Raw genomic sequence first — 21,877 nt, forward strand, 5'->3', positions numbered from 1 at the left:
TAACAAATTGCCGTGTAGCACGGCCGCATTTGAAAAATCACTCGCATTAAAATGCAGTACCTGCAGAAGCAGAGAGCGGTCCCCATTAATTAAGAGATCAGACCCTTTCCATTGTCCTCCCTGCAGTCCCGTTAGCACTTCTCCAAGTAAGTGTCCCTCTCTATTGTGTGTCGATGACTTCCTGCAATGTTACTCAGTACCAGTCCCCCATGTTTTCCCTCACATTATCGCTACCGACAGTACACACCCACCGACATACTAAAACGTTAAAAGGTTCTCTTTCCGTTGTCTAAAGCCTTTGCTTCTTACACCTTTTGGCTTCAAGAGTTACGCGCTGCTAGTCAGATGCTAGCACTAGGTGTCCGCTGGTGTGCATGAATAAATGGATATTCTGCACAGCATGGAGACGTAGGGCTGCACCCCACGGTACCAGAAAGTCAGGCAGTCGCTAATGCCAGGTGGGAAGCACACGCAGGCTGGGAGGTAGGTGGCTTTGGCAGGTGATTGGGAGTTCAACATTTACCAAACCACAAAGGGCCACACGGAGACATTGTGGTCTGGGGTTTGTAATACAGTAGATTCATGCATACCCAGAGGTCCCTTGGAGGTTTAATTACACAGGCTGCCTCTTAAAGCTTGGGCGATTTGTACAGGGAGATTTGCTTCTCCTGACAGAATTAAGGCCAGAATGAGTGTGGCATAGGCATGGGGGTGGGGTGGGGGGTTTGGGAGGGGAGGGGAGGGGAGGGGGGGTTGGCATGTGCAATTTCACAGGAAGTGGTAATTTGTGTTTTTGATGTTTAATGAGTATATCACTCATAGCCTATCGTTTCTCAGTTGTCCTGCCTACACTTATTTACAATGTCAAACAAAGTCATGATTTAATGTAATCTACTTACTGGAATACCTGGTCCGGTCCTCTTTATCCCAGGGAGATAGCAGAGAGCAGTGTCTGAGTTTATTCACTGGCTCTAAGCACTTAGGCTTACAGGCTTCTGATTAGCCTGGAACAAATATTGCAAAATATGAAATTAAATAAAAACCAATACATTTAATTTCAAAAGCTATACATCAATGGTATTTGCCATGCACCAAGGTTGTGCAACGTACATATTTTAGTAAATACTCTATAAATACTATATTTTAAATATAGAAAATGGTCACAAGAAAAAGGTTATTTTTAAATGTGAATTCCTTATGAATAGCTTGCTATCAAAGCCAAAACCCATATCTTCACATTCCTGTGTTTCTGCTAAACACACTTGTTGGATTCAGAAACATGAGCAACAAAATGGCTTTGGCTATCAAGGGCCAATGACTGAGTCATAATATTCACTCAAAACAAATTATTCTGTATGACTTTGATTAATTATATTTGGAACAAGAGATGCTTAACCTTGGTCTTTGTTGTTAGATGTTGCTGTAAATACAGAGGTTTTACACTGCGGCAGACCTGGGAGTGCAGATGTATTTTTGAACGAGAGAGAAAGATAGAGATAATGCTAAATTATACTACCTAAACAATACTAATATACTCAGAATTATTAAATGGATAAACAGAGATCTCTGTAAACAAACAACATAAAAACAAGGCAAAAAAAACCAAATAAAAAAACACCCAACAATGTAAAACAGAAGGAATAAATATCTGCACAATAAATTAACTCTGGAAAGTTCAAACATATCAAGTGTTTTATTTGTAGCTATCCTGGACGCAAGATGTTTATCAGGCCCCGACAGACACCCACACAGGTCAGCCAGCGCTTTAATTCTGTCTCAGACAGCCCCTTATTGCTATTGATAGTTAGCATCAGTGTCCTGCCTGAGAAATGGAGCTGCTGCAGGCAGGCAAAGCTATTGATCTCCCACTTGTCCCTGCCTCCCCTGGAGCCAGGGGAGAGGGATGTGAAGAGAGGCCCACCAAGGTGTCACATGCTCCCCAGCCCCCCCTCTGGGGGTGTGCGTGTGTGTGTGTGTACGTGTGTGTGTGTGCGTGTGTGTGTGTGTGTGTGTACGTGCCTACGTGTGTGTGTGTGTGCGTGTGCACGCGCATGTATATGTATGTGTGTGTGTACGTGCCTACGTGTGTGTGTGTGTGTGTGTGCGCGCGCATGTATATGTATGTGTGTGTGTACGTGCCTGTGTGTGTGTGCGTGTGTGTGTGTGTGTACGTGCCTACGTGTGTGTGTGTGTGCGTGTGCACGCGCATGTATATGTATGTGTGTGTGTACGTGCCTACGTGTGTGTGTGTGTGTGTGTGTGCGCGCGCATGTATATGTATGTGTGTGTGTGTACGTGCCTGTGTGTGTGTGCGTGTGTGTGTGTACGTGCCTACGTGTGTGTGTGTGTGTGCGTGTGCACGCGCATGTATATGTATGTGTGTGTGTACGTGCCTACGTGTGTGTGTGTGCGCGCATGTATATGTATGTGTGTGTGTACGTGCCTGTGTGTGTGTGCGTACGTGTGTGTGCGTGTGTGTGTGTATGTATGTGTGTGTGTGTGTGTGTGTACATGCCTACGTGTGTGTGTGTGTGTGTGAGCGCATGCGTGTACATATATGTATGTGTGAGTGCCTGTGTGCGTGCGTGTGTGTATGTGTGTGTGTGTACATGCATGTGCGTGTGTACGTGTTTGTGTACATGTTTGTGCAGGAGCATGTATGTATGTGTGTGTGTACGTGCCTGTGCCTGTGTGTGTGCGTGTTTGTGCATGAGCACATATGTATATACGTGTGTGTGTGTGTGTGTGTGTGTGTGTGTGTGTGTGTGTGTGTGTGTGCACATACATGTGTGTTTGCCTGCTGATGTGTGTGCACATGCATGCATATGTGTGCATGCGTGTGCATGCATGTGCATGCGTGTTTGGAACGGGTGTCTTTGACAGATAGGTGACTTCAGTATTCACAGTGGTGTAAAGCACCTTTGAGAGTTAGGAATTATAAATCCCACCAACTAGAGCCTTCTGTAAATATGCAGTGACAAAGTATAAATGGGAGAGGGGTTGTTGAGCACGCTATGTACTTACTGACAGCTTGTTCCCTGAATAAAATGAGTTATTGAAAGTCTGAGCAATAAATAAAAACCGTATTGATGAAGTCTCTCAAGGTTTCTTTTGTGGTTCCTCTAAACAAACACACATTTCTGATGCTTATTGCTTACTGAGTGATATTATGTTCAATGTATTATTTTACCTGCCCAGCCTAAACATACCATTTTATTGTACTTGAACACAATCCAAAGCACATCTCAAACCAGCCAAGTTTCCTTCCTTGCAGTTCTTTAAAATAATGACAGCTTTATTATTATCGTCCTTAAAAAACATTTTATTCATCTGCTTTGATTTTAACTCGCAGTTTCGCACAGTTTGCCTCCACTATAATTAAGACCGAACCGTAAGTACTTCTTCATTTTTGCAATATAGCACACACAACAAACAGAAATATTACGTGTGTTAAACTCATATTGAGAGTGTTCAGGCTTTTACCTTCACTTATGCCAAACACATGAAAATGGGATCCTGGATGTTCAGCCCAATCTAAGTGGTCCCTGTCCCCAAGTCACTCTGTGAGAGCAGAGGAATTGCAGAGTGGCACGGTGGATACCCTGCATATTGAGTGAAACGTATATGTCTGATTGTGCTGCCCTTAATGGCTTATCTGAAAGAGGGGCTTACTACAGAGCGGGGGCAGACATCAAGTCATTCTTAATGAATACAGTTTGCTTTAATACAGCCCCTTCATTCATAGCTCAGCCAAATCATCTGCAGCATTAATATCCAATGAGGCCATTATATACATGGGAGTTTAAAAAAAAAAAAAAAACCCAAGAAAAAGTAAGGAAAATCTAATGCAGGCCCAGAGAGCATATCGGTATGGAGGGGTATTTGTGATGTTAGAAGCGCTGCACACAGGCTGGTGAAGAATTCAGCAGTTAAATACATCAAACGCATCAACATTAATAATAGGTTCACTTAAACAACAATTGTCCACCAATTCTGCACGTTGGGCTTTTACAGGTACAAAGCGGGAGCCGATGAGATTTTTCCTTTACGTTTTCCTGCAGGATAAAAGACCTCTGGCTCGAGAGGAAGGGGCGTATGCAGAGGCGTCTGTGTTGTTACACTCCATCCCGGCCAATTAGAGCGGCAACACCAAAGCCAGGGGAAAAGTACTGTCTTGTGGAAATGTAGAACAACCCCCCCACCCCCCAGAGTCTCTGGCCTGGTGACCAAATTAGTTTATATGTAATTCAAACCAGTGACAGGACAGTTTCACTGTACTATGATGATTTAAGCAGTGTGTGTTACAAGGCATTTTAGTCTGAATCTACCCTAAACCGAAACTAAGTCTCTTCAGAGTGGCTTTTCTTGCCTGTGCTTTGGATTCCACTGGGTGTATCTGGCAGTGCGAGGCTGTGTGTGACTGCCCTTTCATCACAGAGTGAGTCACCCTGGCCTCCGCTGCCTCCATATCCCAGCATTCCTCCAAAACGTCCAGTCAGGTGCTCAACTGGATAATTATCTCATAATCAAGATAAAATCAAACCCCTTTCCTGAGTCTCTCTCTCTCTTTCTCACACACACGTACACGCGAATTGACCAACACACACACAGACAGACCTACACACACACACACACACACACACACACACACACACACACACACATACAGACATACACACACAAATACACCAACACACACCCTTTCAATTGCAGTTGCTGTTTTTTTTTATTTATTACTTATTACTTCCTTCCCATTCATGGCCTCCAATCCCCCACTCTTCCCCAGTGCCCACAGTCTGCAGTGAAAGAGCCCGGTCCATTATCCCCTCTCACACTCAAACCAAGCTTTGTTTTGTCCAGATAGCTCGCCGCTCTCGTTAATATTCACAGAAAGAGCCCAGCTTTCACAAGGCGGCCGGGCTCACAATATTCCCCCCCGAAACGGCCGAGTGTGGCCCTTCATTTGTAAACATGGCGGAGGGAGGGACGGCTCCTGACAAACATCTCCGAGGACGTGCCACTTTGATTCCCCCATTCACGGCCTGGCACTGAAGTTAAACGCTTCACATGACCGTGTGAGCACCCTAACCCGGCCACTGCTGCATATGCACGCTTTCCCCAAGACTCATCCTGCATCACACTTCAGCTTTTATAGGGAGGAGAGGCTAGGGGAACAGAAGGCTTTTTATTATATCAAAACAGAATGCATTAACTCTTCAAATTTGACAATGTACATAAATAACTCTGTACAGCAATGTAGGCCAACAATAAACTTGTCAAGGAATGGGGTAACCAACACTCCTGTCTGCGATTGATCAACAGCATTTCTACAGAAAATTGAACAGGGCAATCTTGTGTAGGAATGCCCGAGCTCTCTCAGGTCTCGCTGACCTGCAGCCAGTTCATTAGAGGAAAGTCTGTACAGCATCGCGCTTTCTTTAGTCATTTTCAAAATCGAATCATTCCAATTGTAGCTATTCTCATGTACTGAGAAAAGCAATTATGCCATTTTCTAATAGCAATGGGTCCTCATGAACAGCAGCATTAGTAGGCTACATAATTGTGTCTCACAGAGTTTTGACATCTGCCCGTTTAGACTACTCGTAAGGTATTTCATCCTCAAACTCCCTGCATGCATGCATGGTAAAGTCTTTTTTATTTACACTAACAGCCGTTCACAGAGGCAAAATCACCTGGTATTGAAGACCCATTTACCTTTTTAAGCAACCAATTTACCGAACATGGAGTCCAGCTTTCAGACCCCCTGGTGGGCATGTAGCACACAGCTATTATCACAGGTACAATTTCCTACCATTCGCAAGGAGCTTCATTTACAGCCTAATTATCAGCTTAATCCAGGAATCACTTCATCTGTGACTTCATTGGTGACGTCTGTGGGAGCTAAATTAAAGTGAAAGAAGGATTCCTGAAGATTTTAAAGGAGCAAGCACACCCTGAGCATACACACAAAACGGAAAATCGTAGTATATTCTGATTCCACAAAGGAAAACAATGGAAGATTAACATAACATTATTGTAGATTTTACATAGTATTATGGATTTATTATTTACTAGAAATTGATCAAAAAACGGTTCCAAAATAAATAAACCAGATATGCCAGGATGATTATCATGACACAAATGGCACTAAATATTTAGGGATCTCTGTAGTGTTTCAGTTATTCCATAAAGCTGAGAAATTCGAACCAAATTTTACAGGTAATGTGCTTCCCAGCCCCCGCTCTGCAGAAGCAGAAGCAGGTTGAGTTTGTGAACACTGCTTTCAGAAGCCTTGAGTGGGTGGTGGGGTTGGCGTGTTTAAACACTGGCATCATCCTTATGCCATCAGCAGGATGAAAGGGTACTAAGTGGGATTCAGACCTACTTGTTAAATCTTAAGAAGAGCTCAAGACCGGACATCTTGAGACACATTATCTTTCTTTCTCCTTTTACACGAGAACACTGTATTGGGCCGATGTATTTAATGAGGTAGAACATGAAGAGAAAGTGCATTAGCCTGTACCCCAAAGCATCTTGCCATTTGCTAATATTTACAGGACACATACAGACCAAACCAAACCTCATCTTCACCAAAAGTCCAATACAGGTACAGTATTCAGCTTAAACGACTTGCTGGCAATAATATTATTTTTACAGTAGGGAAGAGGGACTTTGGTATCTGTGGTCACTGGTCCATTTCCTTGCTGATGCAAGGGTAAAAGTGCCTCAGATCAAAGACTTGTGAGATATGGACTGTGTTGTCCACAGGGGGTAACAGAGGGTCCAGTATGCATTAGTGTAAATCCAGCCACTGCTGCCACGAGAGACTAAATGCCCTAAATGCGATCTTGAAAGATAAAGTGAAATAGCTTAATGTGTAAATGCTGATGGGTGAATAAACAAGTGAGTTATGGGGGATTCGGCAAATAATCAAGGGTTTCTGTTTTTTGTTTTTTTCTTGTGAGGAAGATTCATCTGGCTTTCTCCCGTGAGACTCAAAATGGAGCTTTTTCTTGAGCTCCACTGGTTCACTAGACGGACAGATTAACTCTGGGGCTTCACGTGGAGCGAATCTGCTGCTTGCTCATTCAAGACACACCAATCACATAAAATAAAACACAAATTAATAATTAGCAGGGTTAATTAGTCATTTGCATGAAAGGGTGCCATTTACAGATGAAGAAGGGGACATGGAGCGATGAATCAGCATCTGTCTTTTCTTGTTCAACACACCGTCCTCTGCTGAGCAGAATAAGAGCCTAATTAATTGATGGAAAAAATTACAATAGAACAAATGTCAGACTCATGGGTAATGTGCTTGATAAGAGGCAGACAAAAAAAGAAGCAGATTTGTCAACATCTCTGCCGCAGGCTACCATATTAAGTGAAATTAGATTTCATGCACAGATCAATGTAGAATTTTGGTTATTTTTTCCCATCCATATTTAACACAGGACATATTGTATAAATGTTGTTAAATGTATGTATTTGAAAAATGTGTAATTTGTATAACAAATCTGATATTTGCATGTGCTTTTTCAATAACCTGCTCTGTAGAGTATTGCACTTAAGTCTGAGAATGTAAAAAGCTCTGCTAATTATGATATCAATAGTTATTTCTGGTTATTATAGCCTATATCAATTATTGGAGCAAAAGTTAATTTAACAGGGAAATATCACATCAGCAATATCACGCCGTTTTTTGAAACAAATAAAAGTAATTATCAAGGCACGCGTAAAGATTTACTAAATTATGATCGTCAATAGTGGCATACGTTTGGTGAAGAAGCACACGTTTGTGGTCATTATTTGTGGTTCCAGTAGAAGGATCTTAACAGGATGCATAAAATATGAGTCCTATTCAGGCTCCCCTTATCTCCCAGCGTTCACGATCCCCCAGTGCTTTGTAACCCACTGAAGGCACAATGAAAATCAAGCAGATCCTGGCATCAATCTGCAGGATAAAAATCAGACTGTGCACTCTGCTGCCCCCTGACCTTTCTGGTGCCTTTGGGAATCTTGACTGTCTGCACCCCTCCACAGTCACCCGGGGAGCGTTTGAAGACATGATGTTAATGCAGAGGCCTGGAGGTAAGGAAAGCACCAGAGGCCTTGTGTTTCTCCCCACTTTAAGTTCAGCCTGAATAAAAATGTGTGATAGCTGTTATTGTCACAGTCTACTTCCACATGCACTACTGTGGAGTTGCACATTATTTTTGTGGGTGGGTCTGTGGGTTGGTCTACATGGAATCCATTACAGTACGTTACAGTCATTTAGCAGACGCTCTTATCCAGAGCGACGGACAATAAAGTGCAAATCAGAACCAGGGACAAGTGCGTTGAAGACTCTAGAGGAAAGTACAGTTCCAAGTCCTAGAGTGATCACAGATAAAACTTCAACCCTTGAAGAATGAATCAACTTTGCAAGTAGCATACCATGGTTGGCAGCTAGAATACCCTGAATACTGAAATAATTATACACAATCCCATCGTGTTACATAGAATTGCACCGAGCACGGAGACTCTGGTGAGAAGTGGTGAGAAAGTCTTGTGCGGCAACGTCGGCAGCATAGACAAACAGAACAATGGCAGAAGGACAAAAACCCAGGTAAAGACGGGGACCCTGATGATTATAGGAACTAGTAAGCAGGACAAATCTCAAGACAAGATGGCAAGCGTCTGTGAAGAAAACAATTCAGTAAAAAACAAAGCCAAGCATCAGTGCATTAATAATGCATGTGAAACAGAGACTGAAGGTAGTTCATCAACCATACTGTGCCATGCTTTTGACAGTGCTATCATGTGACTGTCTACTCCACTAATATGGGGGGATCCAATTTATTAAGATTTAAAAGCAAAATCTGCCTTACAATTACGCCTCTGTCTGCTCTGAGGGTCCATGAACGTGCTCAGCTCCAGACTGGCATGATAATGAAATTTACTCCAAATTTACTCCAAAGGAACCGGTCTTTGCACAAACGGAGACTACACACATTTGGTGTAATTAAAAAAAGAACACACTGATCTTTTAAACAAGATCCTTTGATGGTCCTTTTTTTTCCTTTAGCTAAAACATGAAACCTTGGCCTCAACTATAATTTCTCCCTCTCAGGAATGAGATGTGCAGGGCAAAGGCACGCAGTGGGTCAACTGAACACTTAGGTCAGGAGTTAACGGGGGATAGGATTTAGCTCCACAAATCCATCAAAACTTTTAACAATTGTCTCTTTATCTTCAAGCCTGAGAAAAAAAAATTATAAGTCGATTCCAGAGTTGTAAACCATAAGAATGTCCTAAAAACATAATGAACAAAATCCTCTTTACTCAAATGAAGGAAAAACTTTGCTAGTTCATTAACAAAAAACCCTCAAAAAAACAAACAAACTGCATTACAGGAAAACTAGTAGCTGCATAAAAAATGGCCAAAGCACACACAAAATGTGTCCTGACTTTGCACCTGATATGAGCATTTCATCTGAGAAATGCCTATTTGCAGACAGTTGGCCCAAACCACAGTGGTGCTCCAATCAACATTCTCAGCTTGCCTGTGGCCAGTCACAGAGATGGTTGCCGAGGCTTTCCCACACAAACTCATCATGAGGAATAATGCAATTTTGAAGCAATAAGACACCCTGTTCAGCCCTGTGTCAGCTTTACACCCCAGCTGGGACAATTACAAACCAGGCTTACACTGCAACTGCATCTCAAGTAATTGGACACCCCTATTAGGAAATAACTCATAATTCAATGTCTCCAAATTAAATTTGTATCAGGAAAATTACATTTGTCAAACCCCCCAAAAATATTATTCGTGGAGAATACGCTCTACAAATAAAAAAGCATACTCATGTAAGTGCAATTATTTTCTGTTTTTGACTTAAAATAATAAGAATAAAGAATAAAAAATAAACTTATAAAGAATAAATGGAATTTAAATGAGTGAAATCCTAATGCGCAACATAATGCAACATATAAAAATAGCCCAAGGATTACTCAGAGCAAAGTAAACATAATTGGATTGAGACAGTGAAGTAGAAGGCTGCTTGTACCATATGAAGTCCATAAACCCAAGCTTGCTCTCATAGAAGGTGATTTGTAAACCTCTGATTGCAAAGTTGTCTGCTTGGAGACACATTTAGAGCCAATGAATGTTTAGTGTTTCACAAATTATGAAAAGATAAAGATCAAAATATGATAAAAGCTTATGTGATATGATTTTATGATTTCTCTTGTCTCTACATTTTTCTCTATACCCTTGTATGTGATATACTCCTTTTATAGGTTATCAAAGGATTATATTGCATACAACAATAGAGAAAAAACAATAAATCAAAAAGAGAAAACCATATATGAACTATCTGTTTACAACAAAAGGGCATTCAGTCCAAGGGTGGAAACAACTATTTGAGAATTTGGCTGTAAATATTGCAGATATAGATGCTATATGTTGCCCATAAGTTCATAAATCATAGTACTACTAGACATATTAATAGAGGTCAGGGCTATTGGGATATGAGAAAATCATAAATACTATTTGGTATAAAGCAAAGTATAAGCTGTCTAACATTTTGAGGCATAAGTGGCAGTAGCTTTTCTTTTTTTTCTTAAATGGATGAGTAAATGCACAAATGCTTTAATATTATTAGAGTGAGACAATATTAATGCGGTATAAATAAATGTACTGAGTGCCATTAATCTGCACTGATACCGTAGGACTACAGATTACTCTTATGCTGTAAATGGATTTAGGTAACACAATGTATGGAAGAGGGAAAGTGAGAGAATGACAAAATGAGAGTGAAGGAGGAGAGAAAGAGGAGGTGTGTGTGTGTGTGTGTGTGTGCTTGTGTGTGTGTGGGGTGGGGGGGGGATGCAGAGGATACTGAGGTTGCAAGCAATTTCTCTTTGTTATCAAGTGAAATGACTCTGCAAATATGACAATAAATCACGGGCGAAATCAATCTGAGAGGAGGCAACTGCTAGGCACTGATAATGCATCAATCAATATTTAATGTTTAGACTTTAATTAATCCACAAGCAGGAAGCATTCTTTCAGTGACAAAAAGGAGGGAAAGGAAAGTGCTTTAGCACAGAGCAGCTTTTACAGCAAACAGGGACCAATTGCGCTCTCTCTCTCTTTCTTTGCTTTGACAGAAGCCAAGACCCAGATCATTTCTCTGAACCTTTCTGTTGATTCCTTTCATTTATTAATTTTACACAAACCCAATATGAGGACATGGTGTCAGGATATACGCACATGGTCTTTGCTTTTATGGTTTTACCATTTGTGGTTTATTTTATATTTATCTGTATATTTTTGCCATTTTAAATGTTTTTTCTCTGTAAAGCGCTTTGCACCTGCTGTCAGGATAAGTGTTATATAGATGTATTATTATATTATCTATTATGGTGGGATTGGCAACAGCCAAGAAAACAGGACCTATATCAGCACCTTGGACCTAAATCCCCTTGGCAGAGTGGGTGCCCTCACGTCAAATACCCAAAATAACTGTCATATTTTCTCCACCATGGTGCCCTCCACTTCACAAAATCAGAGGTATTAACAAAGATACTTTGAGATTTTCCTTTCCTGCAATGATATATACAACCTCTTTGTGTACTATAACCGTGATTTTTGAATATGCCAGGAGCTTACTTATGTACAAATGACATATGCATTTGAAACCTTAGGACGATGAGCAAAATAATGAAAACATACTTTAGAATGAGCCGTGTGTTGCCCTGCTACTGAAGCTGTATCTCAATGGCTCGACAGTTTATATGAATGAAGTCTGAGCAGGAACCGTGGACAGAATTAGTCAGCTTGACCCACAAACAGACCTCTGCAAAAACGGGCCTGCTGTAGAACAGCTGTCTGTACTCAGAAAAGCATTTTCTGTGAGCTCACTGATAACTGGTCCACATCCCACAAGTACTAATTACTGTATTCCTAAAGAAATGCAACTTCAAAATAGCAGCGTGGCACCCGGCATTAGGATACCCAGAGCAAGACTGTGCTCAGATAATTGGGCCGCTATTACAGGCAAAGTGGCTTCCAAGTTGTATTTAAAATCGCTCTTCAATGCAATGTCTCAGAACGGATGATGATTTATGAAATTGTTGGAAACAATCTACAATCGACAAACCTTAAAAACCAGGATCCCAGGATCCCAGCATTACACGTCTATCGTTATATATATAACGATAGACGTGTAATGCTGGGATCCTGGTTTTTAAGGTTTGTATATATATATATATATATATATAAACAGGCATCATGGCCGAAAGATCGGCAATGCCATATGCAAGTTCAACCTTAAGTACGTATGAAGAAAAAAAAAAAGGTTTACTGGATATACACCGCTTGACCACTTCACAGTTATATTCTATCTGTCAACTCTGCATGTCTTTCATCATCAAAGAGAGGCAGCTGTATCAATAGTAAACAGGGTGACATGGAATCAAACAACTTGTAACGGCAACAATCAATAACAACCCATCCCTGAGGAAGAGGTGGGCACAGGGAAAGGGAGGGTGTATTTTTGTGGGGGGCTGGGGCAGTGGATTGGATTAGGGCAGGGGACACCAGCACCCCAGGCCACTGCTTCCTCCCCATGTGTGTCCAGGGTGTCACACTGACCCACGGGCTACACATCTCCAAACACTGGGCTAACTCAACGCACATGTTCCATCTCCTCACACAGCTGACCTGGACCTTCACAACAGAACGAGGGGGAAGCCACTGCAAATGGCCCTCCTCAAAAAAAAAAAACATATTTATGCAGTTGAATATAATCACTTTTATAATGTTTTATTTTTAAATACTCAAAATCTATTTTGTAAATATTATCATCTTCCTGAAGTTCCCACAATACGTTTTCAGCTCAAGCATGCCCAGGCTTAGATAGCTAAAAGACAAAATAATAATGTCTATCTTGTTTTATTTAGAAAACAACACTGAGCAGCTCACACGCCAAGAGCTTGGAGCTTGCCATCAGTGTGAAATTTTTCAGATTTCTCTTCAAGAGTTTTAAATGATCATTTCAGAAGATTTTCATTTAGATTTTGATATTTGTGTAACAATCACCCCACAAGATGAAACGTAACATTGTAATATGTAGTATTTAATATACATAGTTCTGAGTGCAGAAACTGATCAAAGCATATCTGTTGCACGGGACCATTTATCTGAGCAAGACTGACAGTTCCTCCTATAACCAAACTAAAAGACTCTTTGGATGAATACACAAGACACAGAAATCACAACAGAAGTAAGCATGCATAATAATGCAGTCATTTCCCCCCGCATGCCATGACAGGAAAACAAAGTTTAGAGGAACAAAGTTCCTTTCCTGGAAGGAAATCAAAACATGACGGCATGCGAGAGAGAATAAACGCGTAAGATCGTGTCCTGGTGAGTGTTTGTCATAAGTTTATTTAGGCCGAGTGGCCGAATCGTGAATACACACTGGGATATGACTGCAAGCGTTACACTTCGTATAGGACAGAGGAGTGATACAGAAAAGGCATTAAGGACGGGGAGCTAAAAGCAACACTCAGACAGCCAACCAAAATGCAAAGACTCAACACACTGTTTTTTTTTTTTTTTTTGGTCTTCAGCTACCCTAATTTACAATGGAGTGCTGTATTTCGGGGTTGAACTCGTTGCCAGTTTGCACATATCCAATTTGACATGCTTATTAAAAAAAGGGGCTAAGGCAGGCTGAACTAAAAATGAGTTGTTGAGGAAGAGAGCCTGATTTATTAGGCCCCACTGTTCTTAAACATAAGGCGAGAAACAAAATAAGACGCAGTGTAAAAGCATTCAGAGCTGAAGACAGGTGATCCAGAAAGTCATAAATAATATGGCAAAGCAGCGTCAGACATCAGATTTCACGGCAAAGCTGCGTTTTATTATTTCAGACACGTCTGGGCATGTGCAACTAGATTATGTGCAACTCCCTCACATGGCAGGGGAGGTTACGCCAGCACCATGACAGTTGCATTGTGGGTGAAATAGCAGCGGGTTTTTGTTATGTCATACGAGCCCAGAATGGAGGAACTTCCCACCGTGGTGAAGAGAGAGAGAGAAGGGATCGCTACCTGGCCCGTGTGTCCAAAACCTGACTGCCCTGTCATGCTGCCACATGCCCTAGCATACGACGCACTGTACTCCCTCCGGCCCAGCCCGTTTACAGGGGCCTCATATCACTGCTACTCCCGGGTCCGTCAGTGCTGCGGTGCTGCTACGCACCCGGACACAAAGACCCTACAGAGCCTTTCCCAGAAACAAATCTACAACATTCTTCTAGTCCAATCAAAACATTTAATAACTTCAACCAGGCTACTGATGTTTTTGAAGAAAGGAGAATTATAGGTCAGTTTGGAACTCCGGCAGGCAAACCTTATAACTTTTAGGAGATGAGCAATGTTTTTCAAGAGGGTGGAATTACGCATTGGCTTAAGGTGTGTAAAAATGCAAGTGGTCACCGGCCATCTCCCCGTCCTTCAGCTTTGGCCCGTTGCATATGGCCAGCACTGTTTCCTGCTTGAGCAAAGGCCGGCTTTTATTAGAAGTGAAATGAGTTTTCAGCCAGGGGAGTGACGAGCACAAGGGCAGGGTGCGGATGCAGATTATTTATTGCGCCTCTTGATGTGGTCACTCGAGGGGATGCCAGCAGTGGCGAGACGGAGATGGGGGCATCGGGGCATTTGACACGGGCTCCTTGTAAAAGGCTGGGACCTCCCCACTGATGCACCACTTTGTGTGAACCGAAGACCCCGCTGATGATGTCACTCTTTTTACCAGCCGTCGGATTAATTCCCTCAGTCGGTCCAAAACCCAAATTTGTTGTTGTGGTTCTTAAACGCATCTGAGCGATACGCAAGGGGATGGCAGACAAAGGCTGAGGGGGAGTGGGGGAGGGCAGAAACTTCTGGAATGCAGCATGGCTCCATCCTATTGTGTACACTGGCTTCAGAGCTCTGGTTGGGTGTTTTAATATTAATTCACTCCAATAACACTCCTTTCGCTCCTAATTCTCACAACCCCCCGCCCCCCACCTAAGGAATAAATGAGCATTTCTTCAGTTATCTTGAAACAGATGGGAACAGTACGTTAGGATGAATGTAATCTGACGAAAGAGCCTGCCTAGATTTAGCCTCAGATTAGGATTAGAGCTAAGTATTTCTAATCATTATTTTCAAATTTCTGTAAATAAAATTCCACTTCTTACCTGAAGAGGCATCAAGCATATCGGTCTCAAGATATGTGGGTCTAATTGCTCAGAATATTAATTAAAAAAAAAAACGATACAATCCTCCTCCTTCATAGAAAAAACATTTAGAAAGTATGCTGAAAAGATATATTCCTTCCGTGTATTTCATTTGGAAATGTATTTAAGTGAAAGTGCTTTTTTATTTAAAGGATTATTCATCACGCTTTCATTTTTGAACTGACTGCTATATATGCCGACGAAAAGAGAAAATGTAAGCCTTATTATATTTGGAACAACATCATTCTAAACAGCATCGATTAATTACATTCACTTAAGGGCAAAACAGCCATTTCTAGCCCTCATTGCTCAAAGAAGACATGGAAACTTATCTCCCCAGTTCCTTGCTTGTGTTATTGTCCAATAAAAAATGCTGTTTTGCCCAGAGACAATTAAACAATTGTGCTCTTTTGCTAATTGATGGCAAAGTGGTAAAAGCATTCAGCTCTGCTTCCATTTATTTGTTGGTTTGGGGCCGTTAAGAGCCCCTTCCCCTTCATGAATCAAAGCCATTTGCCCGGGCCCTGGCCACGTCTATTGTTCTTTTATCACTTCACATTTTCATAAATCTCAGGTAATCTCTTAATGCGCTTTGCCCCAGACTTTTTAAGATATATGTAAAACAGTAACCCACTTCAACAATAGCTTCCCCCTGCTAATGCCATCTCTGGGATATTGACAATAAAAACAGCTGCTCTTTTACTTTTGGTCATGCTTAAAAAATACTTCAGCCAAGCAGAGAGCTACTCCTGTCTCCTCACACAGATCTTATCTAATAAATTAAAGGCTAGCTGTTCTCTGATCACTGTGCTCGGCGAGAGGTACATTCTGTAATTTGTTTGTCGCACTCATATGGTTTAATAAATCTAAATGTCCTATGATCTTTTGTGTGTGTGTGTGTGTGTGTGTGTGGGGGGGGGGGGGGGGGGGGGGGGGGGGGATGTATGCAATGTGTTTTTACGAGGTAAGGGTTTTGTCAATACACAAATAAAAAAAATATCACACACAAGCGGTCCTTGCTGAGTCAGGGATATCAACCGTTTAATTGATTTAATTTAATTTATGTTACATTATTAAAGAACTGGTACATAAATAATGCACTAATTTTAAAGAGATTTTGTTTTCTTTTAAAGATAAAAAAAAACATCTCCATCTGGCCAAGTGTGAACTGGGACACAGCAAGATTAGAGAACATTTGGTGTTATCTTATCTTAGCAAAAGCTTAATGTCAAGAGAATCAATGCCAGTCCAACAAGTTGTTCATTAAAACTGAATGGCGATGTTTAATTCCTTGTATTACAACAGTGTGCTGGCATTTGTTCCTCCTCTCACTGGTATAAAGGAATTAAACTGACAACTGAAAAAAAAGAAAAGAAAAGAAAACATAAGGGGGGAGAGCGATTTATCAGCCATCAAGGATTGACACTCAAAACCTGCTTATATACAGAATATTGAGATATTGACAAATAATGATGTCAGGAAATTGGTCGCCTAAGAAAGAAAACAATATTGCCAAATAAGAACAACTGTGAGCCCTCTTGATTTTGACTTTGTCGTTTCCACTATGGAAAGCCAGCCATGTTTAATTAAAGTTGCAGATAGATGGCAAGATTGCATCGTTTACAGTGGACAGAAAGAAGGTTGAATCAATTTGTTTGTTTAATTCATCATGAGAGGAAAAGTACAGCATCGTTAATGAGAGCGCCATTACCCTCTACAAATGTAGCGTGTGGTATCAGCGGCGTGGAGGAGGTTCGTCTCTCTTAAGGGGTGGTCACACTGGCAGAAAGCTGTGCGAAAATTAGCTTAGTTCATTGCTTTTCGCAGCGATAAAGGATATGACATTATGTCGTTTGTGAGACGGCTGTGTTCAGTGTTTGGTTAGCAGATATACTCCTCTGAGGAGTTTCTAGCAATTCGTGAACATTTTGATGGAGGTTTTAAAGTTAAGTACTGATTTCAGCAAATAGTTTGATACCTAGCATTCACGTATCATTGCCTAGTAGCTAGCTACCATTCGGCTGTGATAAGATTGCCACAGTTAGCTAGGTAGCAATGAACTGCTCTCTGCTAGTAATGTCAGCTAACTTTAAAACATAGCTACAGAAATGCAATATAACATCAAGTCCCATTTCACAGCTAACTTCAAAGCTTTAAAAAAAATAAAAAATAAAAAAAATCTCGTTTCTTGTAGTCGAGTATGTTTTGTCGGCTACAGCACCAAATACTGGGGCACTGCCAGAATTGACTTAATTTAGAAATCTGTCAGGGGCTGAATGAAGGGTTTCTATTCGCTCACTGAATATGCGGGTCAAAGGTCGACATAGTTTACCTTTGACGAAAGGCGAAATATGAATTTGGTTCGCAAACAGAAGCGATGCCAGTTATTTGCCCTTCGCACAAGTGAATGCTAGGCGAAGCAAATATTCGCACAATTTTCTGCCAGTGCGACTGCCCCTTTACAGATTGCTATTGGGAAGACTGAAAGACCAGCATACGGACCTGATTCCCTGGCGCCAGCACTGTAGTAAACCCAGTAAGGTCCAGAGCCCTAGCTCCGACACAGGCCTTCGACATGGCAGACCCCTTTAAACCAGAGGGGGTCAGTTCCCAGTACCTCAGCCATCATCCCCCGATGGTGTGGCGCTCAGATGTGCAGCACCGGCAGTCCCCTCCACTTCAGCCCTCGAGAGTGAACGTTATTATCCAAAAGCATCCCTCTGTGCAACGCGTCTTTTATGGTGATGCTTTAACACATTAACTCCGGCAAAAAAATAAGGTGCTTTATTCCGGTCACAAATCATTAATCTACATGAGGGTGAGCGGCTAAAGGGACAGGTCCATGCCAGAGAGCTCGTGCCCCCCCACCCAACCTACCCCACCCCCCCTCCTCCGCTGTGCCGCTCCTTACTGATTGCACTCGCCCATATTTATAATTCATGAGCCAAAATGCCTTTTCCGACTTGTGCTTCACCCGCCGTTATAAAAGGTGGACGAAATATCAAGTTGTTTAGAGCCAATACCTCGTCATGCTCAGAATCACAATAGACCCACTCTCCATCTATCAATCACTTTGCACAGACAACCCCCGCCTTGATATTATCCAAATATTATTAAAACTTTGAACCCTGTCCCCATAAATTAGGAGCAAATGGCCCTTGTGCCATTACGCAGGGAGAATGTATGGGCTTCAGTTGCTTCAAAGTAATTATGTGCTTAAAAGGAAGCGTGGCTGAGCATTTTGTGATGGCAGGAAGGGAAGAAGGGGGGTAGGATTTGCGATCATTTGTTACAGTTTCAGCTTTTGTACACATCGTTATTCATACAACAGGTCAGTCCAGCCTGACTATCCAGCACACAGAGACCGAACATCTGTTACTAACAACATACAGATAATACGGTGACATGTTAGCAATCTTGTCCTCTTATAATGTTTGACTTACAATGATACACTTCACTTTCAGTCTCCTGTCCTCCACTCTCATTCTCTTTGAGTGTTGAGACACTGATACCCCCTTTTCCCAGGAACCTCCATCTCTCAAACAGCTGCTGCCTGTCTTACCCATCTATCTTTCTTTTCAGTATTCGCCTATCACTGTCTATACCATTGGAGAAACCTAACCTGATCAACTCGCTGAACTCATATCATTTCCGTCGCACTGCCCGACTTTATACCCATACTACCATATTAAATTTTACATAAACAATGACATGTTACATAGCATGGATTGGCTAGTTACTCAGGCAAGGGTCCAGCGACTTCTCACCTTCTGATCATCGCTGGGGGAAACCAGGCTGACTTGGCCAGGGTTGGCCAGGGTTGGCCAGGGTTGGGCTAGGCTGGGCTAGGCTGGGCTTGGACACGGGCTCACTCCTGAACCTAACCTGGCGTGGTTATGCGCTCATGCAGGGTGTGAGAACAGATAGGATCTGCGCACAGGGAGGACACAGGGTGGGGGTGTTGGAGGGGGCAGGATAATTGATGGAGCATCTGCTGAGCTGCAGGTGTCTGTCCCCCCTCTCCTCGCCTGCCTTAACTGATGAGCTCGCCGCCCCCTTACCGTACTGTTTAAAGCCTCCACTGAAAAAAGTGACAGAGACCGAGCGCTGGTATATGTCAGCTATAAAAAATACCCCTGCCTTCAAGACATCAACCCACCCCATACAGGCGTTCTGGTGATGAATTAGAAGTTGTTGTCTTATTTTTTTCCCCCCTGAAAGTTGCATTAAAATCCACAGGCTGGGACTAGAACCACATATGGAGCATGCTGCATGGCTATGTTGCAGGCCATGACTAGCCTCATATGTAAGCGACTAGTATATGATGGTATCTGGATAATGTAGTGTAGAAAAAATGGGAGCTGATGGTATCCCAAAGTCTATGGTATAATTTTATAATATCTCTGATTAAAAATCCTCTTTTGAGTTTTGTCTGCATGTACTTCTGTTCATGGCATAGGTAATCAGTTTAATATCACTAATAGTAACAATCAATGAATAAAGAAGCATATATATCCAGAGTTCAGGACGATAGTGTTACAGAGTATCTGTGGTGATCGGTTTCAGTATTAATGTAATGATTAGACTAGTTAAAGTGGCAATCATTAATTTTTCAGGTTTGGTGGATTTGCCGACTTCTCAGATGACTGGAGGACAGTTTTGTTTCCTACTGCAAATTCCAGAGTTTCATTTGAGACAAAGCTACACCCCCAAACAAACCGGCATGGTTTCATTAAACTGTTTCATTTTCTTGGAAAATAATCAAGCGGCCGCATATTTTGGAGGAATAGGACTGCCTATACATGGTCATCTGGCAGTGTAGGGCAATACTGAGCAACACAAACAACAAAACCTGTTTAAAGACAAAGTGCCAACAGACAACAGTCTTACATTTGATAAATTTAACTATTGAGAGATATCAACCGCAACAAATAAGGGAACAAACATTAGAGGCAGACGTCAGACTGTGTACGTACAAAGTACACTCAATTTCAGAACTTTTTATCCGCAACTGTGTATAAGTAAGAAAAGAGGCTATGTTACGCAACAATGTGAGACTGTGTGAAAGCGATGTGCCACCACCAGCTCACCTTGTTTCGGCATTCATTATGCGAGTTCCTGTGCATTCCTCATCATATTTGAATACTTGGCAGGATTGTCACACCTGATACCACCAGTGGAAAATATCATATAGAGGTGAAATTTCACAATCACATTGAATCAATATTGCTATACACCAGCATACATTTGGAATGTTTCAATATTAAATAATTAAGAATTGCCACTTTAGTGCTCTGCTGACAATGAGTGGAAAACGGCATTTCTATTTCGTTTTATCGTTTTATCAACTGGTAGCTAAACTAAATACATGCACTATGTCAAACAGTTTTTAAAGTTTTATTTTATTTATTATTATCATTGTTTAGCTTCACATTACAGAAAGGAAAGTAAGCCAAACGGATCAAAAACTGGACTTCCATGATATAAGACCAAGGGCAGTACTGTTCTTCAAAGATGTATCAGTTTTGCTATTTAAATAATTTACTCGCTAAACACAGATGCCAAGCAGCCTTGAATATATATATATATATATATATATATATATATATATATATATATATATACATATATATATATACACATATATATTTTTTAAAAGCTTACAATTCAACTATTTGAGTCCTTTGATTGCTATCTTGAGGCTATAGAGGGCAATTACACTGGAGCCATTAAAGCAGCTGACTGCACACATGGCAGACTCATGGCAGCGGGAACAAGAAGTCCATCCTCTGAGGAACAGGTAGGACTCGCCTGGGATCCCAGGACCCTCGCACAGTGTTCCTCCATGATGCCTTGCTCGCCATTCAAATTCCAGCGATACTTCCAAATACATTCAACAGCCTGAGGACACCAAATGGACACACACTGGAAGATAAAATGTGACCTTTTGAGGAACCCACGTTGATTACATGTTGCCAAAGCTCAAAGGATATTACGCTCCATATTGCCCCTTTGATAACTGAATCCCAACAATACAACACTAGCAAACTCACACCTGCTGTCAGTAAAAAGAGTTCAGTCATAAACAAGGAGTGAGAAATTCATGTAACTCAGACACACACCAAGCATTCATTCACAATTTAAGTTAAGTTTTCGTCACCTCACCAGTGAGATGCATTGACAAGTAACATTTTCAACCGGTGCTTAGAAAGGGAAAACACTTTTTTTGATTTTAGCTGTAATTATAAGCAGTGCCGTTCTTTCACACTAAAATGGTATTTTAACTTGGTTTTAAAACGATTCTATTATAGTCAGTGGGGCTTCGTAGATCATCAGTTGCGGTCATGCAACATTTTCCCTGCAACACAACTGTCATTTGTGGTTTAATTTAGGTTGCATCACTTGGCATTTTCCAGCCTACTGGGGAAGACATCCACAGGTACCCATGGATCAACCAACAAACCTGCATAACAGGATTCTAGAAAGGCCACACAAAGTGGAAGTCAGGGCTATCACGGGCAGTCACAAACAGATGGGCATCAAGTGGCAAGTGCCACACTGGTGCCTTCATTGCCCCCCGGGGGAAAAATGACACACCTCCC

General features: G+C 41.6%; 1 protein-coding gene across 2 annotated transcripts in view; it reads right to left on the minus strand.

Annotated features, from left to right (window-relative positions):
• Positions 1-21,877, minus strand: part of sall1a (spalt-like transcription factor 1a) — a 244,029-nt gene that overhangs the window by 19,851 nt on the left and 202,301 nt on the right. Inside the window, exon 1 of one of the 2 annotated variants that reach the window (XM_061222669.1) lies at positions 900-918. The exons of the other annotated variant lie outside the window; for it this stretch is intronic. The gene's annotated coding sequence lies outside the window, so the exon portion shown is untranslated. Of the gene's footprint in view, positions 1-899; positions 919-21,877 lie in introns of those variants that run through there. 2 annotated transcript variants of the gene reach the window in all.

Source organism: Conger conger, chromosome 15 (genome assembly GCF_963514075.1).
Source record: "Conger conger chromosome 15, fConCon1.1, whole genome shotgun sequence".
In the NCBI taxonomy this organism is placed as follows: Eukaryota; Metazoa; Chordata; class Actinopteri; order Anguilliformes; family Congridae; genus Conger; species Conger conger.